This window comes from Lepus europaeus, chromosome 13, assembly GCF_033115175.1.
Source record: "Lepus europaeus isolate LE1 chromosome 13, mLepTim1.pri, whole genome shotgun sequence".
In the NCBI taxonomy this organism is placed as follows: domain Eukaryota; kingdom Metazoa; phylum Chordata; class Mammalia; order Lagomorpha; family Leporidae; genus Lepus; species Lepus europaeus.
In genome coordinates this window covers 16,541,120-16,565,679 of record NC_084839.1, presented here as the reverse complement: position 1 = coordinate 16,565,679, position 24,560 = coordinate 16,541,120, and the positions used below count along the sequence as shown (strand labels likewise).

At 41.2% G+C, this 24,560-nt stretch overlaps 1 long non-coding RNA gene across 3 annotated transcripts in view; it reads left to right on the top strand.

The window, feature by feature from the left end:
- LOC133773004 (uncharacterized) overlaps nt 1-24,560 on the top strand; it is a 62,627-nt gene that overhangs the window by 22,679 nt on the left and 15,388 nt on the right. For 2 of the 3 annotated variants that reach the window (XR_009867841.1, XR_009867842.1), the window contains exon 3: nt 18-71. This is a non-coding gene — a long non-coding RNA (uncharacterized LOC133773004). Of the gene's footprint in view, nt 1-17; nt 72-1,339; nt 2,657-24,560 lie in introns of those variants that run through there. The other variant, XR_009867843.1, reaches the window with a different exon arrangement.

Here is a 24,560-nt window from a genome sequence, read left to right as displayed (position 1 = left end):
CTACTTTTCCTACATAGGTATTACTTCAAGACCCTAAGGAAGAACAATGGTGTGGAAATGACTTTATAGAGGTAACATAGAGATAATAAATAAAGGCTGTTTTCCCCAAGAGCTATCATGTGGATTGAGTCCATTTAAGTGGAGGCTACTAGGACATTAATAAACAAAGCCTGCAACCTGCACAGACCTTGTGTGGTTGTGAGAAGAGGCCTGTGGTCCTTGTGGTCCATCTTCCCTTTGACTCCCCGCTCCAGTGCTGGTGGCTACTCTGCCCCTTGCAGAGTGAAGGACTTGCTTCATTCAGAAGAAAGCAAGGTGAAAAGTGAGGTCACTTTTTGGTTTCTGCTAACTCTTAAGGCCTTAAGTTTCAGAAACATTTCAGAAATGTTTCCTAAACATTTACAAGAAACAAGAGGTATTTTGATAGGCTTATAAACTTTATTCAGTTTTAACAAATACTGAAGTTACTGGTTTAACTATACCAATAGGAATTGCATGTTGTGCTATAAAATCAAAGGCCAAAATAGTTCAGATAGCTATGGCTCTAATTAAGACTTTGGTGCATGTTGCAGTGTGGGGAAAGTAGCACCACTAAGCTATGGTCTTTTTTTAATGTTTAGCTACTCAAGTTCAATTTTTTTTTTAAAAAAAGAGCCTTTTATGAAAAATGTAGAGAACATTGGATTCATTAACAGTTGTAGGTTTATATGAATAGCAGATGGATCCATTGACAGGGCCACATGAATAAATATGAATTGATTATGACCTTCAGAAGTAAGGAGTCTTCTTGAACCATGTTGATATGACAGTATTTTGTGCAGTAGTTTTAATTCTTGGATGTAATTGAGAATTCATCCCCTTCCTTTTTATCTTGAATGTACTTTCCTCCTGTTTAGCTGTACACACATGGGCTTTGAAACACAGTGTGTTAAATCACCACTTGGGAGGCCTGCATTCCATATCAGAGTGCCTGGGATCCTGTCCCGCCTCAGCTTCCAATCCAGCTTCTTGATAATGTGCCTGGGAGGCAGAAGATGATGGCCCAAGTATTTTGGTTCCTGCCACCCATGTGGGGGACATTCATAGAGTCCCTGGCTCCTGGCTTTGGCCTAGCTCAGCCTCAGCTGTTGTGGCCATTTGGGTAGTGAACCAGTGGATCAAAGATCTCTCTCTCTCCCTCTGTCTGTCACTCTTTCGAGAAAACTTAAAAAACCTTTTAGATGCAAACACATGTACTTACACATAGTATATTGTAGTCCCACAGCAGAATTTTCTCTTGTATTTTAATGCATATTTTGGATTGCTTATTTATCTCATCTTTCTTGTTATTTTTGTCAAGGAAACCATATGTACATATTGTATGTCTTTTAACATGGCTCCAAAAGACTGCCTTGGACTTTAGACTCCATGCCAACTCAGTAGGAGCAAGCCCAGAAAAGAACTAAGACATTGAAGGGGGCTTCCTATACTTATTTTCACTCTAAATTTTTTTGGGGAGATATTAAAAACAAAAGCATTAAGGAAATGTATGATTCTGGTCTTCCATTTGCGAGCTATGCATCTGATAAAAGATTAATATCTGGAATATGGAAGGAGTTCAAGAAATTCAGCAACCAAAAAAAGAATCCAGTTTAAGAAGTGAGCAAAGAATCTGAAGAGACAAAATAAGAAATTTTCAAAAGAGGAAATGCAAATGGACAACGAACACAAAAAAATGCACAGGGAGCCAGCACTGTTGCATAGCGTGTAAAACTGCCACTTACAGTGCCGGCATCCCATATAGGTGCAGATTCAAGTTCCTGCTGCTCCACTTCAAATCCAGCTTCCTGCTAATGTGCCTGGGATAGCAGCAGAGGATGGTTCAAGTCCTTGGGCTCCTGCATCCCCATAGGAGACCTGGAAGAAGCTCCTGGCTCCTGGCTTTGGATCGGCTCAGCTCTGGCCATTCAGCCATTTGGGGAGTAAACCAATGATGGAAGATTCTCTCTCTGTCTCTGCCTCTCTGTAACTCTGCCTTTCAAATAAATAAATAAATCTTCAAAAAAAAATGCTCAGGGTCACACTAACCCTCAGGGAAATGCAAATAAAAACCATAATGAGGATCATCTCAATCTAGCTAGAATGGCTATTATCAAAACGACAAAAAACAGAGCAAAACAAAGCAGCAAATGCTGGTGATGTTGTGGGGAAAAGAGAACTCTAATACACTGTTGGTGGGAATGCACATTTGCACAACCATGATACTGAGCAGTATGGAGATTCCTCAAAAGACTAAAAATAGATCTAGCCTGTGGCCCAGCTATCATGCTTCTGGGGATAGATCCAAAGGAAATGAAGTCAGCAATGAGAGAGATATCTGCACTCCAGTGTTTGCTGCTTACTATTCATAGTAGTAAAGCCATCTGCACATTAATGTTTATTGCAGCTCAATTCACGATAGCTAAGACCTGGAACTAACCCAAATGCCCATCAACAGTAGACTGGATAAAGAAATTATGGGACATGTACTCCATAGAATACTATACAGCAGTAAGAAACAATGAAATCCGGTCATTTGCAACAAGATGGAGGAATCTGGAAAACATCATGCTGAGTGAATTAAGCCAGTCGCAAAGAGACAAATATCATTTGTTTTCCCTGATCGGTGACAACTAACTGAGCACCAAAGGGGAAACCTGTTGAAGTGAAATGGACACTATAAGAAACAGTGACCTGATCAGCTCTTGTCCTGACTCTTGATGTACAATGTAATACTTTATCCTTTTTAGTATTTTGTTGTTGTTGTTGTTGTTGTTCTAGTACTAGTGGTTGAACTCTGTAATTAACACACAATTATTCTTGGGTGTTTGAATTTTAACTGCAAAGTGATCCCTGTTAAATATAAGAGTGGGAAGAAGAGAGGGAGGAGATGTACAATTTGGGACATGCTCAATCGGACTTGCCCCAAATGGTGGAGTTAGAAATGTGCCAGGGGATTCCAATACAATCCCATCAAGGTGGCGTGTACCAATGCCATCTCACTAGTCCAGGTGATCAATTTCAGTTCACAATTGATGACTCTGATAGGTCTAAGAGTCAAAGGGATCACACAAACAAGACTAGTGTCTGCTAATACTAACTGATAGAATCAAAAAGGGAGAGAATGATCCAACATGGGAAGCGGGAGACACAGCAGGCTCATAGAATGGCAGATGTCCTAAACAGCACTCTGGCCTCAGAATCAGCCCTTAAGGCATTCGGATCTGGCTGAAGAGCCCATGAGAGTATTGTAGGCATGGAAAGCCAAGATACCATGGGAAAAAAAAAAGAAGAAGACCTAAATGAAAGATCTCTGTTAGTGAGATCCCAGTGGAAAGAACGGGGCCATCAAAGATGGAGGTACCTTTCTCCGAAGGGAGGAGAGAACTTCCATTTTGACTATGACCCTATTGGAATAAGATCAAAGTTGGAGAACTCTAAAGGCTTCCATAGCCTTGGCAACTCTTGACTAGAGCCTAGGGAGATTACTGACGCCATAAACAAGAGTGTCAAATTGTTAAGTCAGCAACAGGAGTCACTGTGTACTTACTCCTCATGTGGGATCTGTCCTTAATGTGTTGTCTAATGTGAAGTGATGCTATAACTAGTACTGAAACAGTATTTTTACACTTTGTGTTTCTGTGTGGGTGCAAACTGATGAAATCTTTACTAAGTATATACAGAATCGATCTTCTGTATATAAAGATAATTAGAAATGAAAAAAAAAACCCTGGTGTTAAATTGGAAATGGCATAGAAAAATTAATTAATTTTTAAAAAATGTCATGTAGGATCTCTGTCTTTAATGTGCTGTACACTGTTATTTAATGCTATAACTAGTACTCCAACAGTATTTTTTCACTTTGTGTTGCTATGTGGGGGCAAACTGTTGAAATCGTTACTTAATATATACTGAACTGATCTTCTGTATGTAAAGAGAATTGAAAATGAATCTTGATGTGAATGGAAGGGGAAAGGGAACAGGAAAGGGGAGGGTTGCGGGTGGGAGGGAAGTTATGGGAGGGGGTAGCCATTGTAACCCATAAGCTGTACTTTGGAAATTTATATTCATTAAATAAAAGTTTAAAATAAAAAAAGACATATCATTAACCTGGATGTCCATCAGTGCATGAATGGATAAAGAAAAATGTACATGTATGCAATAGAATGTCAATCAGCTATAGAAAGGAATGAAACTGACATTTACAACAAAACAGATGGACCTGGAGAAATACACTAGACATGAAGAACAACTAACACTTTGCTGCTTATATGTAGAGGCTTATATAAATATATATTTAAAAATCGCATAGATGCCATATTATTTGGTGTATATATATTTATAAGTGCATTTTTTTTTTGACAAGCAGAGTTAGACAGAGAGAGAGACAGAGAGAAAGGTCGTCCTTTTCTGTTGGTTCACCCTCCAAATGGCCGCTATGGCCAGCGTGCTGCGTCTGACGCACTGTGCCGATCCAAAGCCAGGAACCAGGTGCTTCCTCCTGGTCTCCAATGTGGGTGCAGGGCCCAAGGACCTGGGCCATCCTCCACTGCCTTCCCGGGGCCACAGCAGAGAGCTGGACTGGAAGGAGAGTAACCAGGACAGAATCCAGCGCCCCAACCGGGACTAGAACCCAGGGTGCCGGTGCCGCAGGTGGAGGATTAGCCAAGTAAGCTGCAGCGCCAGCTTTCCTGTGCATTTAACCATTATATAGAACCCCTTCATAGGGGATATGGGAGTCTACTATTTTTTTTTTTTTTTTTTTTTTTTTTTTTTTTTTTTTTGTGGTTCTGTCTCCTGTTGATGGGGGTTGCAAAACATTGTAGAAGGCACTCTGGGGTTTGAATCTCTTTTATTCCATGTCTGGCCTTGGAAGAGACATTTAACCTCTTGTGCTTCTGTTTCCCTATCTATAAAATGGGGATTAAATATATCTACCTCATATATTTGTGTTGATTAAATGAGATTGATCTGATAGAAGAAAAGCTCATTCTAAATTGGAAAGTTCTAGTTAGTATTAATAAATAGATGTTAATAATAGCAATTAAAATTTGATGAAAAAGTAATCTTATTGGTGACTAGAGTTTTTCATGTGACATAGACTACCTTAATTGGTAATTTGTAGTTGGATCATAATTTCCTTAATCATTTTCTAAATTTGGGCAAGCACATTGTTCATAGTTTTCTTTGTTTGTCTACGAATAGCGCTGTGATTTACATGCTTTGCATAAACAATTTATCTTTGTTTGTAGGTTATCTCTTTGGAATCTGATTCTAGAAGTCTCAGTTGCTTTCTCCAAGGGCTATCATTGCTCTGGGTTCCTGTCTTGTTCACACTTTGTTCCTTTTTGTCTTAGAGTTTTCTCTGGAATCTGGAAGGTGCCTGCAAAGGCCTGGTCATGGGTAGAGTTGTTAAAGGCAGCATGAGCTTTGTGATTGTTTGTTGGATGGCAAAATAGGACTAATAATACTGCTTTGCTCTAGGGAATCTTGGTGCAAGGAAACACTAGGCTTTGCCTGGAGCAGGATGGGCAAAGTAGAGAACAAGAGCGAGGGCTACTTTGAATCTCTGGGTACCTGTTCCTGCCTAGGCTCCCTGTTGGGCCCCCAGGGGTCTCCCCAGCCGGGCATTGAATTATGACTCAGTCTTTTTTGGAGACAGCAATTAGCCTGCAACCCCCCTTCCCCAACCCCCAATGTTGTCTCCAAAGTGAAGATTGGGGGCAGCAGCCCTCCAGGCTGTTAGCAGTGTTAGCAGCTCTGTCTTTGAGTGGTTGGCCTGTGAAATGTTAGAGAAGACTTGAAACCTTCCTCCCTGGGCGGATATCACCTTCTTCCTTTGGATTTTACACAGAATCTGATCCTCTTTGCTTGAATGGAGCCAAATCAACAGGAGTCTCGGAGGAGGTTGATGGCTCAGCCATAGAAGTCCCGCGGCGACGTCTGGTTTTGATGTATTGCTGAAGGATACGATCATACTTAGAGAACGAGATCACTTTTGCCAGTTTGAGAGAAAGGTCATGTTTTTAATTTAACTTAATTTCCTACACCAAAGAGAATTTTCAATAGGCTATTCGACTTTTGCACCTTTAACGAGACCAGATGCTTTGGGGCCTACAGCGAGGAAGAGAAAGCAGATTTTTTATTTCACACTTCTACTTTGTGTGTTTTCTAAAGTGGGCATGTGCAGGACCTTTAAGGATGCCATTACTCATTTGGGGTTTCTTTGCTTCTCCCCACCCCCCGCAATCATTCTCTCTCCCTTACCTCCTGCTTCCCTCCCCTCCTTCCCCTCTTGCTCTTGTTCCTTCTCCTTTTTGTGTCATTTCTGAGCTCACAGGCTAAGCAATTTCTATTTTATGGATGTTGCTGATATTTGTTGAGGTTAAGTAAGACGTTTAGTATGTGCAGTGTAATAGGATGACACGCTGAATAACAGTGTTTGTAAACCTGGACTCTAAAACTACATCATCTGGGTTCAAGTCTAGGTTTCACCATTTACTTGTGGAGTGACCTGAGAAAATTGCTTAACTTTTGCTTACTGGTCTATTTTGGTTCTCTTAAAGTTATAAGTTTAATTTCATTTTAGTGACAATAATTGTACACATAAAAAGGCTCACGCACATCTATTATAGAATAACAAAATAAATGCTTGGGTCCTGCTATGATCTGAATATTTTCTGTGCCCCACCACTCCCTCCACACACAAGCAGATTCATATATTAAAATCTTTACCCCCCAACGTGATAATTTTAGAAGATGGAGTTTTTGAGAGGTGATGCGATTAGGAGAGTAGAACACTCATGAATGGGATTAGTGTCCTTAAAACAGACCCTGGAGAGCTAGCCAATCCCTTCTACCGTGTGAAGACACAGTGAAAAATTGGTCATCTGCAAACTGAAGAAAACCCTCACTATAACTCCACTGTGCCGGTACCTGTTCACAGACTCTCTAGCCTCCAGGCCTGTGAGAAATTAATATCTACTAATTTTAGCCACCTAGTGTATGCTATTTTGTCTTAGCAGCCTATAGAGTAAGACAGAGCACACAGTCAGAAGTTTTATTATGGTACAGCCCTGGGAATGGCAGGATCAGAGCTAAGTGTGTTCAACGTTATGTCCTACTGCTTCACAAATTTATGGAAGACCATAACAATTGAGAGTGTGTATGTCTTTCCTCTGTTGGTTTACTCTCCAAATGCCTGCAACAGCCAGGGCTGGGCCACGCTGAAGCTAGGAGCCAGGAGCTCGTTAGAGTCTTCCATAGGTAGCAGGAAGCCATCATCTGGAGCCATTATCTGCTGCTTTGCAGGCACATTAGCAGGAAGCTGGATTGGAAGTGGAGTCAGTACTCATCAGGTACAATGATAGGCAATGTGGGTGTCCCGAGCAGTGACTTAAGCTGCTGAGCCAAATGCTTGCCCTCATTTATCTTTTTTTTTTTTTAAGATTTTATTAATTTATTTGGAAGGCAGGGTTATAGAGAAGCAGAGGCAAAAAGAGAAAGAGAGATCCTCTATCTGCTGGTTCGCTCCCCAGATGGCCACAATGGCTGGAGCTGTGCCAATCTGAAGCCAGGAGCCAGAAGCTTCCTTTGGGTCTCCCATGTGAGTCCAGAGGTCCAAAGACTTGGGCCATCCTACACTACCTTCCCAGGCCATAGTCAAGAACTGAATCAGAAGAGAAACAGCCAGAACTAGAACTGGCGCCCATATGGGATGCTGGCACTGCAGGTGGCAGCTTTACTGGCTATGCCACGTTCCCGGCCCTGCCCCCATTTATCTTGACTGACAGTTTCCATTTCTTCTCTTTGTCAGCAACATAAGGTATTATCAAAATTGATTTTTTTGCCACTCTGACAGGTAGAAAGTTTAATATTTTAAGTAGCAACTTTCATTTCCAACAAAATTGAGCAGCTTTACATGTATTTATAGTTATGTAGGTTTTCTTTGAGGAGAAGTGCCTGTTTATTTTCTTTAAACTTTCTACTGAATTCTCCTCCTAGACTCTCATTTTACCCATTTATGAAACTGTGGATTGTTCTGAAAGCTTTCTAGTGACCATTAGCACACAATGATCTGTGACTCAAAGACAGATATTTTGCTCAGAAAATGATGATGTTTACATAGGATTACGCATTCATATATTATATATAAAAGATGCGGTGATATGTTTTAAAGCATTTTCCCTTAAATCACATAGGGAAAAAAGTAGAGTTGTATGCCATTGTTACAATATTAATAGCTTTATTTAATTTTTTTTTTTAATTTTTGACAGGCAGAGTGGACAGCGAGAGAGAGACAGATAGAAAGGTCTTCCTTTTGCCATTGGTTCACCCTCCAATGGCCGCCGCGGTAGGCGCGCTGCAACCGACGCACCGCGCTGATCCAATGGCAGGAGCCAGGTGCTTCTCCTGGTCTCCCATGGGGTGCAGGGCCCAAGGACTTGGGCCATCCTCCACTGCACTCCCTGGCCACAGCAGAGAGCTGGCCTGGAAGAGGGGCAACCGGGACAGGATCGGTGCCCCGACCGGGACTAGAACCTGGTGTGCCGGCGCCGCAAGGCGGAGGATTAGCCTAGTGAGCCGTGGAGCCGGTGCAATATTAATAGCTTTTATAATTGCCCATGTGTTTATGTAAAATGGCACAATTACTTTTGAAAACAGTAAGGGAGTTCTCCCAACATTAAGCTTCTGAGTATAAAGAAAATTGAAAGTATGCCATTGTAAAAATTAAAAGAAAAGCAAGAATAGAAGGAGGAGGGAGGGTTAGTATAAGTGAGGGAGTGAGGGCATGGTGGGGAGTTTCATTATACTCTTAAAACTATATATAAAAAATACATGAAACTTATTCCCTTTATATAAATGAAAAAAGTTTACAGCCCTTGTTCCTACTGTTGAAGTAGAACAGTGTTCTTTTCTTCTATTTGTAGAATTGTTTACTTAGAGGAGGGTTAAGCTTATGATTATATAATAAACTGAAACTATGTCATTGTAAAAATTAAAAGAATGAGAAAGGAAGGAGCAGGGAGAGTGGGAGCATGGGAGGGAGGGTAAGGTGGGAAGTACTACTGTGCTCCTACATCTGTATGTATGACATGCATGAAATTTGTTAATCTTATATAAATAAAAAATATTTAAAAATTCCATAAAAAGAAAATAATGATGTTTATTGTAACCTTTAATCACATTGCTGGGTTGTGAAACAGAAAACCTATTTCTCAGCCTCCTACTTTCTCCTTCCCCCAGCCTGTAGCAATCACTTTTCTATGTTAAGGGCTATAAACAATCATCTATTCTCAACATGTCAATTTCACTCGAATACATTACATTTCAGGTATTCTATTAGTTACTTCATCAGGGAAGACATATGGTATCTGTCTTTTTGGGACTGGCTTATTTCACTAAGTGTAATGGTTTCCAGTTGTGACCATCTTGTAGCAAAAGACAGGATTTCATTTTTTTTACAGCTGAGTAGTACTCCATAGTGTATATATAACATAATTTCTTTATTCAGTTAACAGTTGATGGACATTTGGTTTGATTCCATATCTCAGCTATTAATTGTGCTGCAATGAACATAGGGGCATAGATAACTCTTTCATATGCTGATTTCTCTTGGTTTGGGTAAATTCCCAGGAATGGGATGACTGGATCTATATTCAGACTTCTGAGGTTTCTCCATACTGTCTTCCACTGTAGCTGCACCAGTTTACTTTCCCACCAGCAATGGATTTGGATACCTTTTTCCCCACTTCCTCACCAGAGTCATTTGTTGATTTCTGTATGAAAGCCATTTTAATTGGAGTGAGGTGAAACTTCATGGTTGTTTTGATTTGCATTTCCCTGATGGCTAGTGATCCTGAGCATTTTCACACATGTCTGTTGGTCACCTGAATTTCCTCTTTTGAAAAATGCCTTTTTAAGTCCTTTGCCCATTTTCTAATTGGTTTGTTTGTTTTGTTGTTGAATTTCTTGAGCTCTTTACATATTCTGGATGTTAACCCTTTATCAGTTGCATAGTTTGCAAATATTTTCTCCCGTCCTGATATTAGGATGGCTACGGCAGCTCTTTTTTGGTTTCTGTTAGCATGGAATATCTTTTCCCATTCTTTTACTTTCAGTCTGTTTTTATCTTTGTTGGTGAGGTGTGTTTCTTGTGAGCAGAAAATAGATGGGTCTTGTTTTTAATCCATCCAGCCAATCTGTGTCTTTTAACTGGAGACTTGAGGCCATTTACATTCATGGTGATTATTGATAATAATGACTCAGCCTTGTAATTTTTCCATAAATATTCTATTATTTACTTTGTATTTCTTTTGAACATATACTGGGAGGTTATATCACTTAAAAAGCTCATTTATTTGTTGATGCACACTTTGTTTTATTCCATATTTGGGCAATTGTGACTAGTGCTACAATAAACAGAGGAGTACGTACATACATCTCTTTGATATAATAATTTCATTTATTTTTGATATATACTAAATAGTATGATTGCTGGATCATATGGCAGACCTATTTTTAGTTTTTAAAAGATTCTCCACACTTCTTTTCATAGTGGCTGAACTAATTTGCATTCCCAATATTAATTACCCTGACAAAATCAGTACATACTATATACATTTATTAAAATGCCTCACTGTACCCCATAAACATGTTTAATTGTTAAGTGCCAATCAAAAACATTAAAAAATGTTTAAGGAGGGGCTGGCACTGTGGTGCAGCGGGTTAACGCCCTGGCGGGAAGCGCCGGCATCCCAAATGGGTGCCGGTTTGAGACCCGGCTGCTCCACTTCCAATCCAGCTCTCTGCTATGGCTTGGGAAAGCAGTAGAAGATGGCCCAAGTCTTGGTTCCTTGCACCTGTGTGGGAGACCCGGAAGAAGCTCCTGGCTTCAGATCTGTGCAGCTCTGGCCATTGTGGCCATCTAGGGAGTGAACCAGTGGTTGGAAGATCTCTCTCTCTCTCAGCCTCTCCTCTCTGTGTAACTCTGACTTGCAAATAAGTAAATAAAAATCTTAAAAAAATGTTTAAGGAGATAGAAATACTAACTAACTAGATTTACACTTCCCACATCTTATACAGGATTGACTAATCACACTGTAACCCATAACTATGTAAAATTAAGAACAAAGTGATATGCTTTCATTTATTATATTTTTTCTTTGAAACATGTTTGTATGTCTTAGGAATTGATGCCAACTCTAGGTCCTGTCTCTTAGATCATTGTACAAGGACACTGTAGAAAAGTCTTTCGGAGAGCGGCAAGATGGCGGAATAGGAAGGGAGCACACTATTCGTCCGGGGGAGAGACAGTTTAATAAAAGTGGAGATACTGCAGGGTCAAGGAAGAGTAGGGGAAGAAACAGCAGAGGAAACTCTTCCGGAACTAGTGATTCACAGTGGACCTGCGTGGAGAGCGTGGGAGCCCAAGTTCGGGACACCAGCGGCAGAATCAACACACCAGCGCTGGAACACGAGGTGAGCCGAACCTCAATAGCCCAAGACACCAGTGGGCAAGTGGAAAGAGGAGACTAGAGGGAACTCCGTGGGGAAAAGTTCACCAGGCTAACTAGAAGAGAGAGAGGAAAAAAAAAAGTGACTGATACGCACACAAGTTTCTCTCTCTCCGCTCATCTCTCAAAGGCGAGCAAGACAAAGGGCAGGCGCCATTTTAACATACATCATAAGCAGGGTGACCTCAGGTCTGCACCGGCCCTGAGTCTAGCAGAAAAACCTGACTCTGGGGGGAGGGGTGAAATAACAGGAGATTAGGCTCTAACTTGGCAACCCAGTGGGAGACTGCAGGAGAATTGGAGCCCACACCGAGGGCAGCAGAGATTCCCTGTGTGGTCCTTGGGAAAGAGCTTCTGATCTCTGGCTCCTGTGGGTATATCATTTGCCTGCTAACTACCTCCAATTACATTCAGCTGTGCGGAATTACTTCCCTTTTGAATCAAAAAAAGAAAGAAAGAAAAAGGGATTTACCACACCTAACCTGGGAGTGTCATCTTTGACACACCCTCAACCCTGAGGAACCAAACACAGCTCTCAGTCCACACTCATCTCAAGCCTCTAAGGCTCCACCCAAAGCAGGCAGTTCACTTAATATAGAGCCATAGTGTAACAAGAAAAAACACCACAGTGAAGAAACCAAATATCTCCAACATGCCAAACAACAAACGCAAAAACCAAGCTAACAAGAACAAGGAAGACACTATGACACCCCCAAATGAAAAAGACACCCCAATTCAAGATTATGAAGATGATGAGATCGAAGAAATGCAAGAAGCAGATCTCAAAAAATTGATAAGAACATGAAGAAGTTCTCAAAAACAAATTCTTGAACTACAGAAATCCTTAATGGACAAGATAGAAAATCTCTCTCATGAAAATGAAATGTTAAGGAGGAATCAAAATGAAATGAAACAACTAGTGGAACAAGAAACTGTGATAGTGACGAGAAATCATAATGAAATGAAGAATTCAATAGATCAAATGACAAACACATTAGAGAGCCTTAAAAACAGAATGGGCAAAGAAGAAGAGAGAATATCAGACTTAGAAGACAGAGAACAGGAAAGGAAACAGGCAAGTCAAAGAAAAGAAGAAGAAATTAGAAATCTAAAAAATATTGTCGGGAATCTACAGGATACTATTAAAAAACCCAACATTCGGGTTCTAGGAGTTCCTGAAGGCATGGAGAGGGAGAAAGGATTAGAAGGCATTTTCAGTGAGATACTAGCAGAAAATTTCCCAGGTTTGGAGAAGGACAGAGGCATCTTAGTACAGGAAGCTTATAGAACCCCTAATAAACATGACCAAAAGAGATCCTCACCACGACATGTTGTAATCAAACTCACCACAGTGAAACATAAAGAAAAGATCCTAAAATGTGCAAGAGAGAAATGCCAGATTACTCTCAGAGGATCTCCAATTAGACTCACAGCAGACTTCTCATCAGAAACCCTACAAGCTAGAAGGGAATGGCGAGACATAGCCCAGGTACTAAAAGAGAAAAACTGCCAGCCCAGAATATTATATCCTGCAAAGCTCTCATTTGTGAATGAAGGTGAAACTAAGACTTTTCATAGCAAACAGAAACTGAAAGAATTTGTTGCCACTCATCCTGCCCTGCAAAAGATGCTTAAAGATGTGTTACACACAGAAACACAGAAACATGGTCACCAATATGAAAGAAGGTAAAGGAAGGAAACCTCACAGCAAAAGATCACAGGAAGCTCAATTTCTCTTTGACATAGAATTAAATTCTGATGCTCTGTTAAAGCAATGTGTTAAAGTAATCTATTATGTTCTCTTGATGTCTGTTAAATTCTAATTGTTCAAAAACAGCTGAATTTTTATTAAGAGCTATGGGTTATTTAAATATGTGCTTATTTTCAAAGATTTGAATAATCACCTTGTAACAAGATCAAATTTGGTCTATGTTATGTCATGATTTTAAGGAATCTTAGTTCAACCAGATATTTTGGATTTTGAGCCTTCTTGGCATTCTTGACAGGCATTCAAAAAATCAAAGTTTCAAACAATCTGGACTCTAAAATTTCCAGTAAATCCTGGACTTTGGTTTTTCCAGTTTGGGCCCAACTGAAAAAATCGAAGGGCCTATGTCTCTCATCTTATAGAGACACCAACTAATCAGGCTATTTGGATTATATTAGAAGTACTGTCAAGATGTGACGTGGTACCTAACTTTAAGTTTCTATAATGGAAAATGCTATTAATACAAATGTTTGAGAATTAAAAAGTCTAATGATCTTGTGTTACTAGACATGATAGTTATCTTAATGAGAAAACCCCAGAGGCCTAAAGGGTTAAATACTTGTAAAATCCTACAGGTGCTTTCAAAAATACTGTGAAGTAAGCAAGTGCCTCTTGTTGGTTGATGAGTTTATAAATTTAAACATGGCGACTTAAAGTCTTTTGTCATCCACAGTTATATATGATTTGCTGCTCATAAAACTAAAGCGTTGTTGGTTCTGCGTTTAGCTGTCCTCCTATAGGTTCCTATGGACTTTTTCCAGCCACTTCTATTGTATTCAGTACTTTGCGATGGCTCTGTAAACAGATGAAGCCAATAATGTATTAACAGTACCAACTGAGAGAAAGTATGGTTAACTGAGGTTACTAAAAACAAAAAGCAATTCAAATCAATTGGCAATCTACAAAAAGAGTTAAAGATTTTAAAAGCTATTATTAAAATTGCTATATTGGTCTATTATGCTATGTTATATGTGTGTACATATTGTATGTCCACATGGGGAGATTTTATTAAGAGTTTTATTTTAAATGGCTTATAGATAAGATTGTCCATAAATTTAAGCTGCTAAAATCAATCAAAGATACATTTTAATTTGTGGGACCTGAATCTGTGTATCATATGTTTTAGACTTGTTGGTAGAAAGAAACTAAAAACATTTTAGATGGTTGTGCTTAAGTTTACTGGCTAAACAAACTACACCATGTTAGATATTTAAGAGGTGTTTTCAAATACATGATTCTTAAAATTTATAGAAGGCATTGGACCTTCTGGTAAATGTTTTCTTAAGTTGTTATCTAATGGTTGAAACGGTTTGCTAAGTATTCATGTGATATTGCTGTTGTCAGCAAGCGATCTAGGACTTGCTCCCTCATTTCTCTATTCTAAGCCCAACTTGTTCTTTCATTTCTCTATTCTCTTCAAGGTAGGAAACTAATTCTATTATGAAGGAATCTGTAGGACGCACAATTTAATCTTTAGACCTTATAAAAGAGATGGCTAACATTTTTCTGTAATAGCATAGCCAAAATAAGAACTTAAATAATAATCTCATAGCTAGATTCACTTCGCCATCAGCAAAGTATACAGTAAGTAGAAAAAACCTCCCTTTCAGACCAAAGGGAAAGAAAGTTTTAAAGTGAGAATATAATTTTCCTCATGGGCATTGTCTACCTTAGAAAAACTACTACAGAACATGCCTGTGACTATAGACTTGTAGTTCAGGCCACCGAAGATTAGAGATGGGACTTGGGCACTCCCTTGACTTGCATCCTCTGGTCTGCTTTAACACAAACCAGGAGGAAAAGAAAGCTAGGCATCAGAAGCAATGGGTGGCAGGCCTATTAATGGCTGATCTGTACAGTGATCTGCCCTCAAGGAGACCCAACAGGTTAGTCCACTGCAGTGGCTTTCAATGTGGTAAGCCTGGGCTTCAGCAGAAGTCAGCTTGTGAAGAGCCCTGGCAGCTCTGCCAAGAGTTGGATCATTGGAAATGGACCTGCCCTGGAGTCGAAGGATGCCCAGGTCAGAGCCACAGATCTTATTGGCTCTAAGCTGAAAAGCCCTTCACTTAGCCCAACTTCCAAAGTGACCACTGCAGCTGAGGGGATGGTCAAGTAGGGTCAGCAACATTGCAGGCAGAACTGTAAATTTCTTGTTAGAGATGCCCCCTGCCTTTACCTGGCCAGCTCTCCTCCCAGCCCAGCCAAGTAATGAAAGTCAACAGAGTGCCTTCCCCTAGGAGGTTCACACCTCCCTTAGGATATACCCCATGTGAAGAGATAGATAGGTCTGGGCCTCTTAACTTACAAGGCCTAAAGCCCACCAGATTATTATCAAGCCCCTTCTATCAGGTTCTATTTGCCTCTCAATCAGAAAACTTAATTGTAGCTTAGACAGCACCTTTCTTAGCTCCTCTAATAATGACTCTGTCCTTTGTTCTAGACCCTGTCTAGCACACTTGGGCCTCATTCCTTTATAATCATAACCTCTACTCTACCACCAATGGCTCTACTCCCAACCTGTGTGTATTGATGGTCCTCTTCCCCACTTAATGCTGTATAATTGTTCAGACCTGGTAAATGCCACTCTTAGGATCATTGGTTACTATCCTCACTCTGTCTTTTATGACCTTGTCTAAATATGATCAGAGTCGGGGAACTTGGAAGGCTTCCATAGCCTTGGCAACTCATGACGACAGCCTAGGGTGGTTACTGGCGCCATAAACTAGAGTGTCAATTTGTTGGGTCAACAACAGGAGCCACTGTGCACTTGCTCCTCATGTGGGATCTCTGTCCTTAATGTGCTGTACATTTTGATTTAATGCTATAACTAGTACTCAAACAGTATGTTTCACTTTGTGTTTCTATATGGGTGCAAACTGTTGAAATCTTTATACTAAATTGATCTTCTGTATATAAAGAGAATTGAAAATGAATCTTGATGTGAATGGAAAGGGAGAGGGAGCGGGAGAGGGGAGGGTTTCGGGTGGGAGGGAAGTTATGGGAGGGGGAAGTCATTGTAATTCATAAGCTGTACACTGGAAATTTATATTCATCAAATAAAAGTTAAAAAAAAAGTCCTTTCAAGAATAAGCCCGAAGAATTTTCTGACTTTAGTTGATTTAAAAAAAAATTCCCATTGACAATTATATTCCCTGAATTATTTATAGACTGCCCATATTTTTGAATGGGAGAATTCAGAGCTTTCTCTTGAATACAAACAGGGAAGTTTCTTTTCTCTATTTTCTGTTCTTTACTGGTGGTAGAATCAGGAAAAACAATGTGAGGGTAGGCATTTGGCCCAGCAGTTAAGCACCAGTTGAGACACCTGCATCCCATATCTGGCTTGTGTACCTGGCCTGTGTCCTGACTCCAGTCCTGATTCTAGCTTTCTGCTAATGTGTGCCCTGGGAGCTGCTCCATGATCGCTGAAGTAGTTGGGTCTCTGCCAGTCATGTGGTAAAGCTGGAATGAATTCCCAGCTCTTAGCTTTTGCTTGGCCCAACCCTGACTATTGTGGGCACTTGGTAAGTGAACCAACCAACGTATTGGAGAACTTTCTTCCTGTCTCTCTGTCTTTGCCTCTCAAATAAAATAACTCAATAAATAAAATTTAAAAACAGAAAAAATGCAAAGTTTATAAGATAAATTCTTCCTGTTTCTACAAGTACACGATCACACCTTATTTTTAACATAATTTATTAGATATCTCTTTGTTGCTCTGTTTTTGACTTGTAATTTCTTTCAGACCAATGGTTTTGAAGATATGAATAAGCCAAAACAAAGCAAAATTCCTCCAAACCAATGAATCAACAAGCCAACAAAAAACCAAATATAAGCGTCCACAAAAGATCGCCAATAAATATTACTATCTTGTATATTCCTTGATTTAGAACAGGAGCTAACAACATAGGAACAACTATAATTTATTGTACATTGGCCAATATTTATTACTGCTTATCTTTTGCCAGGTCAGGAATCTCTGATTCAAAGAAGAGATATATGGCACCATGGGAATTCAGAAGGTTTGGTGTTTGGCCACCCATTAATCATCTGCAGCAATGCTCCGTGTCACCTGAGGCTCAGCTGATTATAAAATGCCAAATGGCTATGGTGAGAACTTTTCTATCAGGGCAGTGAGTAATGTCTGATCAGGAGTGGTCGTGGTTGTAGAAGTCTCTTGAAAGCCTTTTTTTGTCATGGAATTTCCATTCTGTATCAAAGAGGCCATCTATAGGCCTGCAAACAAAGCCAAATATCAGATCAGAAAACTGGGCCCGATTTCAGAAGACTGGGTTTCTGAACTCTTTCCTATAAGAGGCCTAGAGCACATGGGAAGGCATTTGGCTGCTTCTTCTCTTTTTTTTAAGATTTATTTATTTATTTAAAAGTCAGAGTTACACAGAGAGAGAAGGAGAGGCAGAGAGAGAGAGAGAGAGAGAGAGAGAGAGACAGACAGAGAGAGAGAGAGAGAGAGAGAGGCCTTCCATCTGCTGGTTCATTCCCCAGTTGGCCACAGTGGCTGGACCTGTTCTGATCCAAAGCCAGGAGCCAGGAGGTTCTTCCAGGTCTCACGCAGGAGCAGGGGCCCAAGGACTTGAGCCATCTTCTACTACTTTCCCAGGCCACAGCAGAGAGCTGGCTTGGAAGTGGAGCAGCTGGGACTTGAACTGGTGCCCACAGAGAATGTTGGCACTTCAGGCAGCAGCTTTACCTGCTACACACTTGGCTTCTTTAAGGATGCTATGAATGATACTTAAAATGATTATGGGACTGGTCACCTCCATTTTTTTAAAGATTTTATTTATTTATTTGAGAGGTAGAGTTATAGACAGTGAGGGGGAAAGACAGAGAGAGAGGTCTTCCTTCCATTGGTTCACTCCCCAGATGGCCTCAATGGCTGGAGCTGTGCCGAGCCGAAGCCAGGATCCAGGAGCTTCTGGTATCCCATGCAGGTGCAGGGGCCCAAGGACTGGGGTCATCTTCTACTGCTTTCCCAGGCCATAGCAGAGAGCTGGATTGAAAGTAGAGCAGCCGGGACTCGAACCGGCGCCCATATGGGATGCTGGCTCTGCAAGCGGAGGATTAACCTACTGTGCCGCGGCACTGGCCCCTGGTGACCTCCATTTTATCCCCACTCAGGGTGGAGTTGGGATAGGCAGGGAGCTTGTAAGGGGTTGGATGAAGACAGTGAACCAAAATGCTTCAAGAGCACACAGAGGTTTCCTTAACTTTGTGGATTAAAATTCCTTGGAACTGGAAGTGATTCCAGGATCTCTCCTCCATTTCTTATCACACTGGTGTCCCCCAAATCATTTCTCTGATTTTTTTCTTCTGATGGCATTTAATCCCCATTCATGACATAGGCAGGGGAGTCTATCAGGGGAAAACACTACATATATGTGGGTTTCCTCCAGAAGAACCTCTTTCATAGATTTTTTTCCCTTTCTGTTTCTACCTTTTCCCCTTCTCCTGTGTAGTACCTGCCATACATTGCTGTGTGCTAACACCCCAGGACTCGGGGGGGGGGGGGGCTCCTAGGAGTAGTTCTTTAAAAAAGATGTAATTATTTATTTAAAAGGCAGAATTACAGAGAGAGATATCTTCCATCCACTGGTTCACTCTCCAAATGGTTGGAATAACCAGGACTGGATATTCTAGGGCAGCCTCATTTACACATCTGGCAGGAAACAGCAGCAAGTGGTTTAGTTCTGTCTCTCATCCAACGGGCTAGCTTGGATTCTTCCATATAATGGCCACTGTGTTTCCAAATAGCAAGCGGAAGAACATCAGTGAGGAAGTGCTTTAGCCTTTCTGCTGTATTAGGGGCTGAATTCCCATTGGTCAAAGCAAGCCATAGGGCTAATCTAGGATCAAAAGCCAAAGGATAAGCTCCGTCTCTTGATGGGAGGAGCCACACCATCACATTACAAGGATGTGGCTGCTATGTACACATTCCATCAAAAATTTTGGCACAATATTTTTACAAGTGAGCCTATGTTTGTGTTTGTTTCCTGGAAGTTTGGTCTAGTGCATGCTATTCTGCTATTGTCAAACATACTTGCTGGGTTTTGAAGTTAATGTGTCCAGCTGATGGCATTTATTTTATTATACTACCTCATACAATTTGGTTTTGAATTTGCTTACACAACTCTGTTGTGGTCTATGTATTGGTTTGGATATTAAATTAAAAGATAAGCACTGCAAAAAAGAAAAATTCTGCTTATGCCCATTAGTTGAAGGGCACCGGTTCATTTTTTTCTTGACGACTGAGCCTGATTCAAAATTCCTACCATGTAAGACAAACTTTGATACTGTGTAATTCTGAACTAAAACTAGTTTGGAGAATTTGGAATTATTTTCTATTTTGCATGAAGTCACAATTTTTGTATAATTGTATAATCCCATTTCTGCTACAGTGCATCACGATATATTTTCACAATGACAGTAAAATAAAATTTATTTTCAGGATTGCATAAAATAGCCAAACCATTGAGTTAGCCTATTTTTTTATTTCAATTTGTCATGGTTTCATATGCAGTATTAGATGGGGCAGAATATGTCATTATGCTCTTTTTAATAATTTCATTATATTTATAATAAAAATATGTTTTACCAAAAAAAAAAATTCCTAGGAACTTTGTTGAATCTTTTCCAAGCTGGAAGTAGAAGGGTTTGGTGGTCCAGTACTGTCTTCAACCAGAAGAGCTGTTTTATTTTTCTAACTACACATTTCAACAAAGTATGCCAACATTTCAAAGTAGGAATGAAAAACCTTGATTCCTAATATAGGGAGATGGTTGTGATGGCTGTAGGTAGGCGTGTTATGTAAACAGCAACAGAGGCCTTCATTGGTCATGGTTTCCAACCATGTAGCATCGTTATCTAAAAGTATAAGCATAAGCATGATTTATTCTTTAATTATTTGGAGTTCTTTGCATGAAATTATATATTAATAAGATCTGTGTGTTTTAAGAAAGTAAAACACATGGGGACGGGCATTCTGGAGCAGCTGGTTAAGCCATCACCTGCAACACTGGACCTTACAAAAGTGCTGGTTCAAGTCCCAGATGCTCCACTTCTGATCAGATATCTGCTAACGTACCTGGGAAAGCAGCAGCAGAAGTCTCAAGTTCCTGGGCTGCTGCCACTCATATGGGAGACCTGAATGGAGTTCTAGGTTCCTGGCTTTGGCCTAATGTAGCCTGGTTATTTTGGCCATCTGGGGAGTGAGCCGGTGGATGGAAGATCTCTCTCTCTCTTTCTCTCTATAACTCTGCCTTTTGTAAATCTTAAAAAAAAAAGAAATAAAATATCCTGATGCATCATTTCAATGATTTTTCAAGATTTTATCAATTCTTCCCTTTGCTAAGGTCTTGCTATTACTCATGATTCCTACTCCTCTCCCTACACTGGATGCTTAGGACCCTCTGCTACACTGCACTGGCCAGTCCAGCCTTCTTGCCAGTTTTCCTGGTCACCTAAAAAAATCAAGTTAGGTTGGTTTAGACAGTATATTCATGCAGGATTTTTTTGGCCTATTTTCTAGATCAATGATTCTAAAATTTTAGTGAGCCTCACCTAGGTAGCTTTTCTAAAAAAATATTTATTTATTTATTTTTCAAAGATTCATCTGTTTGAGAAGCAGAGTTACAGGCAGAGAGAGAGAGAGAGAGAGAGAGGTTGTCCATCTGCTGGTTCACTCCCCAGATGGCTACAGTGGCTGGAGCTGGGCTGATCTGAAGTCAGTGATCAGAAGCTTCCTCTGGGTTTTACATGTGGGTGCAGGGGTCTAAGCACTTAGGCCATCCTCTACTGCTTTCCCAGGCCATCAACCGGGAGCTAGATTGGATGTGGAACAGTCAGGATTCATACTGGTGCCCATATGGGATACTGGCACCACAGGTGGATACCTAACCTACTATGCCACAGTGCTGGCCCCAAAAAGATTTATTTATTTACTTATTTATTTAAAGGCAGAATTGAAAATGAATCTTGATGAAGAATGGGATGGGAGAGGGAGTGGGAGATGGGATGGTTGCGGGTGGGAGGGAGGTTATGGGGGGGAAAGCCACTATAACCCAAAATTTGTACTTTGGAAATTTATATTTATTAAATAAAAGTTGAAAAAAATAAAAAAGGCAGAGTGATGGAGAAAGGCTGAGAGTGAGGGAATGAGAGGGATGAAAGGAGAGGGAGAAAGAGGAGAGAGGGAGGGGGAGGAAGAAAGAGGGAGAGAGAAAGAGAGAGAGATTTTTATCTGCTGTGTCACTTTCCAAATGACTGTAACAGGAGGAGCTGGGCCAAGTTAAACCAGGAGCCTGAAGCTCCATCCTAGTCTTCCATATTGGGTGGCAAGAGCCCAAACATTTGGGCCATTCTCAGCTGCTTTCCCAAGTGCGTTAGCAGGGAGCTGGATCTTAAGTGGAATAGCCAGGACTTGAACCAGCACTCTGATGTGAGATGCCGTTGTTGCAAGCAGTAGCTTAACCCATGGTGCCATGATGCTGGCCCCTGGAGAGCCATTAAATGCACAGATCCCTGGGCTCCATATCATGATAGTAGATCTGAGGCAGGATCAGGGAATTTTCATTTGTAATAAGACAATAGACAGTGCTAATATGGTCCTCATTTTGATTCTTGCTGTCCTAGATGTACTTTCAAAAACTATAGAATCTATTGATGTTTAGTAAAATATTTGATAATTTTTGTCATCTTGCATTTTTAAAATAATAATATTTTATATTATTTAAATCATTTTTAAAGTTTTATTTATTTTTTATTTGAAAGGCAGAATTACAAACAGAGAAGGAGAGGTAGAAAGAGGTATCTTCCATCTGCTGGTTCACTTCCCAAATAGCTTCAATGGCTGGAGTTGGGCCAGGCTGAAGCCAGGAGCTTCATTCAGGTATCTCATGTGGGTGGAAGGGGCCCAAGCACTTGGACCATCTTCCACTGCTTTCCCAGGCCACTAGCAGGGAGCTGCATCAGAAGTGGAGCAGCCAGGACTCAAACTGGTGCCCATGTGGGATGCCAGCCTGCAGGTGGCAACTTAACCTGCTGCACTACAATGCAGTCCCTGTTTAAATCATTTTTAACTACTAATGATTTCTCACCAAGTTGTTGACACTTCCGTGACCAACTTTTAGGTTCTTTTCCATTGTAAAGTCACTTTTATTTCAAACTCAGACAGGCAACGTGTTGATTGATGGTAAAATGAAGGAAAAATTGGTCAGTGGATTGAAGCCCACAGCACTTGGGGCTCCAGGTTCACTGGTCACACCCTTGTGCTGCATTTCATCCAGTCCCTGGGAATCACAATCTCTCTCACTTTCTGCTGCAGATCACTGGCAGCCTTGGGACCACCCTGCCGTAGGCTGAGAAGTGAGAAATTCTGAAAGCAATCGAACGCTGTACATTTTCCCAGCAGTTCAGTGCAAAGCTGTTGGGCACAGATGTTTCTGTAATTGCGATATGCTGGGAACATTCCCCGGGCTTCAGGCTCAGAGGATCTGTGCCTCATTCTTCCACCTGGGTGCCTCAGTGGGCGAGCCTCACTGGAGTGAGGCTGTAATGGGAACCAGGTGGCAGCATGCTCCTGCTTTAACAGAGCTGAGAAAGATTCATGTCCCAGTACGCATCCGTCTTTCCCTCCTGCTTAAGCTGATTCCTTGGGGGAGCCAGCTTTGGTGATGGTCGACTGGTCTACTTTCTCCAAAGTGGAGTAGTTCTTGGCTTCTTACCCAAGATGAGAATGGAATCTCATGTTTGCTGCTGAGTGGAGCCAGCGAGCCCTTCCAGCTGCCGTTTGAGAGACTGTAAGAAAAGAACCAGGGAATAGCTTTGAGGGTGTGAAAAAACATGACTATTTCAAACTACTGGGTCATTTCTGTCATTTAAAAGTCCACGGAAGGCTTTTGAAATTTGTGACATGTTCCTTCCAAAATGAATTTTCTTTGAGGACATAACATTGCTGTCGTTAGCTAGAGATAGCTGTCATCCCACTTGTGGAAACAAGAGAGAGGCTATGAATAGCACAGAGGAAACATCTGCTGTTTGAAAAGCAGACTGCAAAACTGACAAAAGTTCAATAAACTTCGTACAGTTTTCATGAACGTTCCCAGTTGAGGACTTTAACCTGCGTATACTGTAGCCAAAGGTGTAAGGAGGACGGAAGAGGACAGCTGCCGAACTGTGGAATGGGAAAATAGAACAGGGTGGCACCAGGCATGTCTTAAGAGACCCCATGCTGTGGTTAGTGTCCAGTACTAGTGATGATATCTAGTGAGTCTGCCTGCTCTTTTTTTTTTTATTTGACAGGTAGAGTTATACACAGTGAGAGAGACGGAGAGAAAGGTCTTCCTTCCGTTGGCTCACTCCCCAAATGGCTGCTATGGCCGGCACTGTGCTGATCTGAAGCCAGAAGCCTGGTGCTTCTCCCTGGTCTCCCATGCAGGTGCAGAGGCCCAAGCACTTGGGCCATCCTCCACTGCACTCCCAGGCCACAGCAGAGAGCTGGAATGGAAGAGGAGCAACTGGGACTAGAACCCGGCTCCAATATGGGATGCCAGTGCTGCCAGCGGAGGATTAACCAAGTCAGCCACAGCGCCGGCTCCAGAGCCTGCCTGATCTTGCAACTTCAGTGTTTCTGAATAATAAATGCTCCTTTGCTGAATAGAAGCTGTGTGAAGACCTGATTTTGTAAACCCTGTGATAGCCCTATGTTTACCATTACCTGTGCGACTATGAAACAAAGCCCATTTACTCCAGACAGCACTCACACATCTTCTAAGTGATGCAAGGGAGTCTATTGCATCCAGTTGTAGCTTCCGCCTAGAACATGTTCCAGGTTAAAATGCAATGAGGTCTATCTTCTTGCTTCTGTTATTTACTGTGTAGCTATTTAAAATCTTACTTGGCTTTTGGACTTTTAGGGGAAAAATTCACAAAAGAATATTTGCTATCACTAAGGTAATTGGGAAAAATAAAACCAAAAGAGAGAGAAGGGCCAGCACTCTGGCGCAGTGGGTTAAGCCCCTGCCTGCAGAGCTGGCATCCCATATGGGTGCTGGTTAGAGTTCCAGCTGCTCCACTTCTGATCCAGCTGCTTGCTAATAGGCTTGGGAAAGTAGCAGAAGATGGCTCAAGTCCCTGGATCCCTGTACCCATGGGGGAGACTTGAATGAAGCTCCTAGTTCCTGGCTTTGACCTGGCCCAGTCCTGGCCATTGAGGCCATTTGGGGAGTGAACCAGCAGGTGGA